This window comes from Orycteropus afer, unplaced genomic scaffold (assembly GCF_000298275.1).
Source record: "Orycteropus afer afer isolate SDZICR_OR568_19922 unplaced genomic scaffold, OryAfe1.0 scaffold00006, whole genome shotgun sequence".
Taxonomy (NCBI): Eukaryota; Metazoa; Chordata; class Mammalia; order Tubulidentata; family Orycteropodidae; genus Orycteropus; species Orycteropus afer.
In genome coordinates this window covers 9,341,554-9,351,326 of record NW_006921593.1, presented here as the reverse complement: position 1 = coordinate 9,351,326, position 9,773 = coordinate 9,341,554, and positions in this window count along the sequence as shown.

Below are 9,773 nucleotides of genomic sequence, written 5' to 3'. Positions count from 1 at the left end.
TGCATTGTAAATTTTGGTCAATGACATGAGACAAAGTATATGTGAACTGCTGTATGAAAAGTGAATTTACTCTGTAAATTTTCACCCAAATCATAAAAAAAAAAAAAAAATATATCGATGAAAAAAACTCAGTACCTGGAAACATTTCTTTTTCTTAAAAACATTTTTGGAGCAGATGATCATACTTCTGAGCTGGTTATAGGAAATATTAATAACATTTATCCAGTTGTGTCTAGACAGCACAGGACTGTTGAACTTTCCAGGAACCCAGTCTGAGATTTGCAAAGCTGCAAAAATATTTTAAAGCCAATGTAAGTGTGTAAACTTACATGTTATCAGCTGTTTTCTAATATTTGTGTTTTAGAAATAGTGATTCCCTTTTTGCAAAGCTACAAAAATATTTTAAGGCCAATAGAAGTATATAAACATGCGTGTTACCAGCTGTTGTCTAATATTTGTGTTTTAGGAATAATGATTCCCTAGTGAGTCATAAAAACCCAGTGGGATTGAGGATGTCAGTTTCAAAACTCTGGATTCCTTCCTGTGTCATTGTATCTGGCTGAAGTTGTGTGTTTTATCTGCATGTGAAACTATTAAATTGTAATTTCTCAAGGGGCGATGCTTATGACCCTATTCACAATAATGAATTACATTACTAAATAAATGACAGCGGGCCAACTTGGACCAGTGATGAAAATCTGTCACGAACTAAGGATTATGATTAATCTGGTTCTGTGCATAATTGGACGGAAAGGGTGAAGAGAGGGAGGGAGGGAAAGTTAGAGTTTACACTGAGCTTATAGAAAGCAAGGAGAGGGAGGAATTAAAGTGTACAGTGAAGTGTGCGCTCACAGCCCCTGGTTGTAACACTCATGTCAGGACACTTGGGAGAGAATCTGCCTCCAACTCTCACGTGGCACTTGGCTGACCTCAGGTCCTTGCTGGCTGTTGGCTGAAGACAACTGTTCTTTGCCACGTGGCTTTTCTATAAGGGCCATTCACAACCTGTCAGCTGGTTCCCCTCAGAGCAAGCAAGAGTACAGGAGAGTGTCTGCGAAAGAGAGGGTCTAAGACAGACGATTAAGGCTTCAGAAGTCACACCTCATCAGGTTGACCATATTTGATTTGTTGGAGACGAGTTACTAGGTCTAGCCCACACTCAAAGGATGGGGGATTATATAAGGTCATGGGTACCAGAGGCGGGGTCATTGGAACCATTTCAGAGGCTGCCTGCCAGGCACATGTGCTATGTGTCACAAAATGTGATGACAAACATTTTAGCATGAACAGAATTTTACAAGTTCCATATTCTCCAGAAGGTCAAGCCAAATGCAGAGTTTGCTCTCATACTAGCCTCTTCCCTAACTGAGAAAGGCACTTATCTGAGACTCTCGGGGGCTGAGTCATTCTGGAAAATCACGTCTCTGGGCAGAGAGCCATTGAGGTAGACTTCCTTCTGCGTTTATCGCAGTCTTCCTCCTCTTTGTAAATAAATTTGTGATTATACGTTAAAATCTTTGTTCATCGGAACATTAGCTGTGGTGTGTCTTTGAAGGAGGAGATGCCTGTGGGAGGGTGGAGAACTGTCAGTCTCTCTCCTAAAGAGTTGGAGACTTCCTGTATGCCTTTGAGCACTTCCCTTCGTTTCATTTGTCACCTGTCAGCTGTGGCACTTGTGCTATGTTTAATCTGCTACAGATTGAAGCCGAGTCATTTAGATTGGTTACAAGTGTGTGCAGCTTGTCTGCAGTCAGTGGTCACAGTAAGGACACCATGGTGAGCGGCCCCAGGACAGCTTTGTGTACATCTCAGTTGTGAATTGTCACTCTGGGTGAGGGTGTGCTGATGGACAGAAGAAGTGGTGCTGGGCCTAGTAGGTGAGCTCCTAATTAATCTTGTAAGAAAGCTGAGACTAGGCTTGAGGAGCAACAAGGATGACCCTTTGCTTGCTTGAGCCAGTATTCGGAACCTCTTCTTTCTTGGGTTTTCCATACTTCAGGGACTGCTTAGGCAAAGTCTGCTCCCTCCTCTGTCCCTGAATTCTAGGTGATGCCGTGATTGAAGGCCGTATGTATGTTGTCAGCTGCCATCAAGTCAGGCCCAACTCACAGCAGCCCCATGCCCAGCAGAACGAGACACTGCCTTGTCCTGCACCGGCCCCGTGGTTGGTTGCAGATTGAACTGTTTTGATCCAGAGGGTTTTCGTTGGGTAATTTTTTGAAAGTAGGTCACCAGGCCTTTCTTCCTAATCTGTCTTAGTCTGGAAGCTCCACTGTAGCCTGTTGAGCATCAGAGCAACATGTAAGTCATCGCTGACAGCTGAGTGGTGGTAATTATACCTCACCCCAAAAACTTGAACCCAGTTTCAGCCTACAGTCCCAAAGCAGTAAGTAAAAAACTTCCTTTTCTATCTGTATGAATTATTCATTGTTGTTGCCAGCCAAAGCCTCTCACATAGAAATGTACTGTCCCTGCCACAGGGTGTCTCTGTGGGGCTGACATTTCAGCCTTCTGTAGTGTTTTGCTCTGTGAGAACTGAGAAGAGTGCAGCCGCCCCTGTAACTCCCTTCACAGAAGACCTCAGAGGCCTGCTAGGGGCAGAGGTGGGGCACGATGAGGCCCGGGGACGCTCAGGCTTTGAGGCATTGCCTTCAGAACCACAGCACAGCTCTGCTCCCCTGCACATAGTCAGCAGTGATGCTGAAGGTTATGGGGACCGCCTGACTCTCCTGCTTACCCGTTTGCTCTACGCAACACAGATGTCCTTTCCAATGGCAGTTTCTCCCTCTGTTAACAGCCCCACAAATGGTGGGTTCAAGCCTCTGTAAACCTGGCAGTCTCCTGCCACAAGGTCCTTAACTGGACCTCAGAAACTGGTCACACGATCTGTGTGTCCTGCCACATATTTCCTTAAAATGGAGCCCTGCCGGGGCCAGTAACGCTAGCTCCCTTTCTTCCCCTTCTCCATTCCCAACCTTGCAGAGGCCACCAAGCTAGAGACCCCAAACCTGTTTGTCACATCGTCGTAAAAGAAGTGAGTACACTTCAGTCCTTTCTGCGGACAATCCGTGCTTTATAAAAGAGCAACAGACAGGAATTACAAGCCTTGGGTCCTGCTTTTTTCACCACATGCCTCTGACATTAGGCCACATATTTACTTTTTTCTGGGCCTCATTAGCTTGACTTCCTGTCCCACCAGGCTGTAAGCTTTGGATTAGGTAACCCTTACGAAAGCCATAAAATCACTGTACAAAATCATTCTCTTAGTTCTTCCACGCTAAAACACACACACATAGACATACACACATACACCCCTCTTGATCCCATTTGTCTTGCCAACTGCCTCTCCGTTTCTTTGCTGACATCACAACTCAAGTCTTTTGTCCTCTGTGTCTCCAGTTCCTCTCCCCATACTTTCTTACAACCACTCCATTCAGGGCTTGCCACCTTCCGTTCTGCTGAAGTTGCTCTTGTTAGGGTCACGGTGAACCCCACGCTGTTATAGCCAGTGGTCATTGACCACCACAGCCTCTTTGGACACTCAGTCACTCTCCCGTTGAGGTGTCTTCTTCACCGGATGCCCAGGGCACCACTATTGTCATTTTCCTCAGCATCGTTGGCAGCTTCTTCCAGGCGTCTGTGCTGGTACTTCCACTTCTCCCCAACCTCTTAGTGGCCGAATGGGTCCCTTGAGCCACTGTTCTCTGCGTGCTGAGTCCCCAGGGATCACCTCAGGTGTCCAGGCTGACTCCCAAATCAATGAGATGTGCAACATCTCATAACATGGATGGACTTAGAGGCCGTTTTGCTGAGTGAAAGTAGTTGATCACCAAAGGACACATGCTGTATGAGATGACTGTTGTCAAAGGTCAAGAGAAGGATTTCACACAAAAAGAAATGTCCTTTGAAAGTTACCAGAGGTGGGTGGGAAAGGGAAGGTAAGCCACTAACTAGAGGGTAGACACGTATTAACCTGAGTGAAGGGGAAGGGAAAAAAAGAAGATGACTCCCAGATTGATAATCTGAGCCCAGACCTCTGTCATGAGCTCCAGATCTGTCTGTCTAGCTGCCCACGTGGCATGTTCACTTGTGGTCTTACAGACATCTCAGGCTTGACATATCCAGAGCTAAACTACTGACCTTCCTCCCCACACCTGCTGTGCCCAGAGCAGGGAAGGAGCCCTTCCCTGCTCAGCTGGCTGCAGCTCCATGTCTCTGGTGGTTAATTGCTTAGGCCAGAAACCTTAGGATTGACTTTTCTCTCACACCTCACATCCAATCTGTAAGGAAATCTAGGTGTAAATAGGAAAAAAAAAAATGCAGAATCCTGCCACTTCTTTCACGTCCACTGCTACCTCCTGGGTCCGGGCCGTCATCCCTGCTTATCGGGATGACCCCCGCGGCCTCTGCTTCTGTCTGTGCTGCTGTGCGGTCGGCTCTCAGCAGAGCCACAGGATGAGCCTTGTGAAATGGAGTCTGGTCGTGGTGCCCCCGCTTCAGGTTCCGTCTACACTGTCGGACAAAGGACTTCATTCCTCTGTGTCTCTGTTCCTTCACCTGTGAACAGAGGGCAGTGCCAGCACCTTCCTCCAGAGGCGACGGGGCGCATGAGGTGATGTATGCAAAATACTCAGTTGAAGACCAGGTCTGGTGGATAGAAATTGTTAACGTGTGGCTGTGCTGGTTCTTCCTGTTTTCCAGTGAGCTTTCCAGGTCAGAAGCTCGCCTTTCCTCCTCTCACCATTCCTGCAGTGCTTGAGGTCGGAGGGTTCTGTGAAAGGTCTGGGCTCCGACTACTCAGCTCGTTGCTGTTGGGCAGAATTCACAGTCCTTCAGCGCCAGAGAGTAGTGTGTCTAGAAACTTCGTTTAACCAAAGGAAATGCCATTCCTCACTTTGCTGTTTTTATAAGCCATTAGTACTGGGTTTCCTGTGCTCAATAGGAATGGGTTTGTCATTGGAAAGTATTCTTTTTGTCAGTTAAGCGTTAGTTCCTAGCTTTGAGACATTTGTTCCCTGTGGGTATGGATGGGAGGAAGTCCCCAGGCAACTTCCTGCTTTTCTTTTTTTATTATTTTATGTTATGCATTACCCCGCCCCTTTGCCTATTTTTATTACATTTGTGGTATCGCACACTTACTTCTCTCCCTTCACATAAGCCTTGTTGGCGTTGTTGCTGTTAGGTACCAGAGATGGTTCCGACTCACGGTGACCCTCTGTCCAACAGAATGGAGCCCTGCCTGGTCCTGCGCCAGACTCATGGTCCTTGCCATGCGTGAGCCATCCCTGCAGCCCCGTTGTCAGTCCGTCTTGCTGAGGCCCTTCCCCTTGCTCGCTGACCTCTCTGGAACTGTTAGCACTTTTCGCATTTTATATTCCTACTCATATTCTCTGTGCCTCACTGGTTTTTAGGAAGAGGTACCATAGGACTTGCCAATGATAACAAAAGATGCGAAGAGCTTGACCCAGCCCAGGAGCTGAACTGCTGGGGCCGTCTGGGCCTTGCTGGGCCACCAGCTAGCTCTGTGACACCTCTGAGTTGAAGTGGAATCTTTGGTCACAATTCTGGCAGAAGAGACCAAGAGAGAGAAGATCCCATTTCTGAGTGCATAGGAAGATAAGAAAAGTTGCTGGGGGACCTCCCCCATGAACAACGGAAGTCAGCCTGGGCAGCCGACCTTGGCTCTGCTTCTGTAGGGCCTCAGGCCTGAGCAGCTGGGGCCCCAGGGGGAGAGGAGGAGGGGACTCAGTTCCCTGAGCAGAGGAAGGAAGGACCCTTGAGAGTCTAGTAAAGCAGCAGCAGCCGGTCCTGGTGTCTTGAGCCCCTGTTATGGGTGTGGTGCAGGCATCCCCTCCACACAGGAGGCAGGCACCCTTGGAAGTCAGGGGTGAGCATGCGTGCTCAGGCCTTAGGCACTTCCTCCTGTTGTAGGGAAATGAGGTCCTTACCCTCTGTCTGGAAGAGCCACCAGGTTGAGGAGAGAAAGCAAACGGTTTATTGAGTATCGATCCCCAACGAGACAGAGTCGTTTCTCCAAAGTGTCTGTCTCCCGGAGCTGGGGAATGGTTAGGGTTTTTAAAGGGCATCAGGCTGAGAGGGGGATAGGTCTTAGGAATGCTGATGGTGTTTTTCTTTCCATTACAGGATGAGTTGTGTTTGTCTTACAGTCTCTCAGCCTTTCTTCTGATCAGTGATAAAGAAACCGGTCCTTCAGGCGCCTCACACCTATCTAGAGAGATTAATTCTGCAAGGGGGGTGGTATGAGAGGGGGTGGTATGAGACGGGGCGTTCCAGGCCTCTCCTTCTGCAGGAGTGTCTCCGTTTTCTCCTTATCTTGGTCGTCCCAGGGCATAGTGTCTCCTTTCCCGGGGTTGCCTTGTAACGGGCTGTGGCTCTTAACTACAACTGATACAGGAGAGAGTTATACTTTAAGGAACAGTGAATGTAAAGAGCTCAAAAACTGGCTATACTGTTTGCTCAAAAGGCTGGCTATACTGTTTGCTCAAAAGGCTGGCTATACTGTTTGCTCAGATGAGAGTGATAAGGGAGGGAAAGACAGCGAGTTAGTCACTAAGATTAATGCCTCCTTTACTCCTGGCCTGTTAATTTGTAAAGGCTGGTGTCAGTAGGGATTCCTTCAGCCTTTTATTTCAGCCTTCCTCACTCCCGGCTCTGGACTGTGGCGTCAGGACTGAGCTTACAGATTCCTTACAGAGGCGCTTTCGAGGATGTGAGGGAGGTGATAGTGGCGTGTGAGACGCTTGCGGCAGCGCACTTCTGCGTCCACGGTGGCTGCCAGTGTGGTGCAAGTCTGGAAGATGCCTTATTGTTAGGTCCGGTGTCTCTGCTTTAATTTGGGCTTCCTAGGACAATAGCTTAGGAGCTCTGGTAGTGTAGCGCCTAAGGCATTTGACTGCTAACCGGAAGGCTGGCGGTTCAAACCCACCAGCCACTCCTCGGAAGGAAGATGGGGCAATCTACTTCCATAGTGATACTGCCTCAGAAACCCAAGGAGGGGTCGCTATGAGTCGGGTCGGACTCGACGGCACCTAACAACAACAATGACAGAAGCAGGAGCCTGGGGGACACAAGCACTTTCCCACCATCTACTTACCTAACAGTTGGCAATTCAAACCCACCTAGCAGCTCCACAGAAGAGAGATGTAGAGATCTGCTTCCGTAGAGATTACAGCCAAGAAAACCCTGTGGACCAGTTCTGCTCTGTAACACACGGGGCACCGTGAGTCGGGAGCTAACAACAGGACAGTAGCAGAGACCGCCCTCCCCGGAGACAGACCAGGTCTCAGAAGCCGCAGAGGATTTGCCGTGTGGGAGACTGGTCCGTGCTGAGGGGCCTACCCAGTGACGTTCTTCCCAGCAGCCTTAGCAGTCTCCGTCCAGTGATTGTCAGACACTTGTCCAATGGCACTTTCTCCACTCTTGATTGGTATCAGTAGTTTATAGCTTTTTGTTTTGTTTGTGATTTTTTTGTTTGTCTGTTTGGCTGTTGCAAACAACGTTGAAACAAACATCTTTGTAGCTAAACATAATTTTAAACATCCCATAATCTCTATTCATATCAAGAAGTAAAAAACATTACCAGCACTCGGAAAGCTTCCCTCCTGCTTCTTCCCAATCATCCCCACCTCCTTTCTCCCCAGGGTGGATGGGACCCTGATTACTGACTTCATGGATTCAATTTGCCTGTTTGTGAGCTTTCAGGTTTTTACATGGATGCGTGTAGTGTATTACTCTTTTAAAAAAACAAAAACCAAACTCGCTGCCATTGACTCGATTCCAACTCATAGTGACCCCCATTGGGTTTCCGAGGGAGTAGGTTTTCACAGAAGTAGATTGCCCATCTTCCTTCCAGGGAGCGACTGGTGGGTTTGAACCATCAACCTTCTGGTTAGCAGTCAAATGCCTTGGGCAACCACACCACCAGAGCACCATTATTCTTTTGGGTCCAGCTTTTTCCTCCCCTCATGATTATATGTGTGACGTTATTGCATGTTGTTGATGTAGTATTAGTTCATATTTTTCTCATTGCTGTTTCATTTTATGTATGTTGTTGTTGTTATGTGCCATCAAGTCAGACCGGACTCATAGCGACCCCTCCTTGGGTTTCCGAGGCAGTATCACTATGGAAGTAGATTGCCCCATCTTCCTTCTGAGGAGTGGCTGGTGGGTTTGAACCGCCAGCCTTCTGGTTAGCAGTCAAGTGCCTTAGGCACTATTCTACCAGAGCTCCTCATTATATGTATAGACCAAATTTATTGATTCATTCTAATACATGAACATTTGAGTTGTTCGTCTTTTTTTTTTTTTTTTTTTTTAGATTTACTCTTTTGCAAAACATACATTGATGTTTGCCTCTTCTGTGCCAACAGTGAACAAGGTTAGACACTGTCTCTGCCTTACTGAGCTGATAGTTAGCTGAACACAAGGTGTAAGTTTTTCCAGAAATCTCTGGTCAAAGAGCTCAGGGAGGGAGGCCTTCTCTGAAGACGTCACATTTGAACTGAGACCTGCAGCACGGATGGAATGAGGGCTCCTCTCTGTTACTCCCGGCAGTAAATGGCTGAGTCTTCTCTCTCTTTCGGAACAGCTTTTGGTGCTTAGCCCGACAGGGAGTGTATGTGAGGAGTATAATCAGGTCTGATCAGTGTGGGCGTTGCCAGGGCATAACTCTGAGTGACATGTCCTTATTGATTTCTAGACTGAGTCGAAGAAGGAATGTGTCCCCATTAGCAGTAGATTCTAGGTCAAAAGTGGAAAAAATAGTGTCTCTCTTTATCTTGAACATTTGTTTTCTTTCTGTCTCACTACTAAGATCTAAAAGATGTCCTCTCTCCTTGTTTTTTTTTTTAAAGAATCAAAATATTCTACTTTTTTCCTTCCTCTTTCTCTTCTTACCCTGGAGCAACTTGAAGGCGGTGTGAACCTTTCCCATTTCTGCTTTTCTATTTTATTGCTCAAGTGTGCACCCATAAATCATATTTACTACTATTTTGTGTATTTATAGATCTGCATAAGCCATATCATACTGTACTTTTCAATTTGGTTTAGTTTCACATAATGTTCTTTTCTCTCTCTTATGCTCTTTATATATATATAGAGAGAGAGAGAGAGAGAGAGAGAAAGAGAGATCCATACCAATGCATTATAAATCTATTTTACTCATTTTCACTCCTATCCACCAGCCAATCCTCGGAAGGAAGGTTGGGCAATCTACTTCTGTAGTGATACTGCCTTGGAAACCTAAGAAGGGGTCACTATAAGTTGGATCTGACTCAATGGCAGTGAGTTTTCTGGTGACATAGTGCCTAAGGCATTTGACTGCTAACCAGAAGGCTGGTGGTTCAAACCCACCAGCCATTCCTCAAAAGGAAGACTAGGCAGTCCACTTCGTAGAGATACCACCTCAGAAACTCAAGGAGGGGTGGCTTTGAGTTGGATTTGACTTGACAGCAGAGAGTCTTCCCTTAAGGGATAGTTACTTTTGTTCTGCTTTTCAGTATCACCATGGTGGTATTTATTGTTTCTAATTTTTACAAATTGTCTTAGTGAAATACCAGACTAAAATAAAACACTCAGCTAGGATAAAAAACAAAAAAGTTTCATTTCACGAAATGGAGAAACATTGGCAGACCAATGCAGGATGTTGCAGTGTTCTGAATTGTAGGGAGAGCAGTGACGGTTTAAAAGGATGTGGCAAACAAAGGATTCATGCTCCAGCCACCGAGGCGCAGGGGCGGAAGCATGGCAAGTTA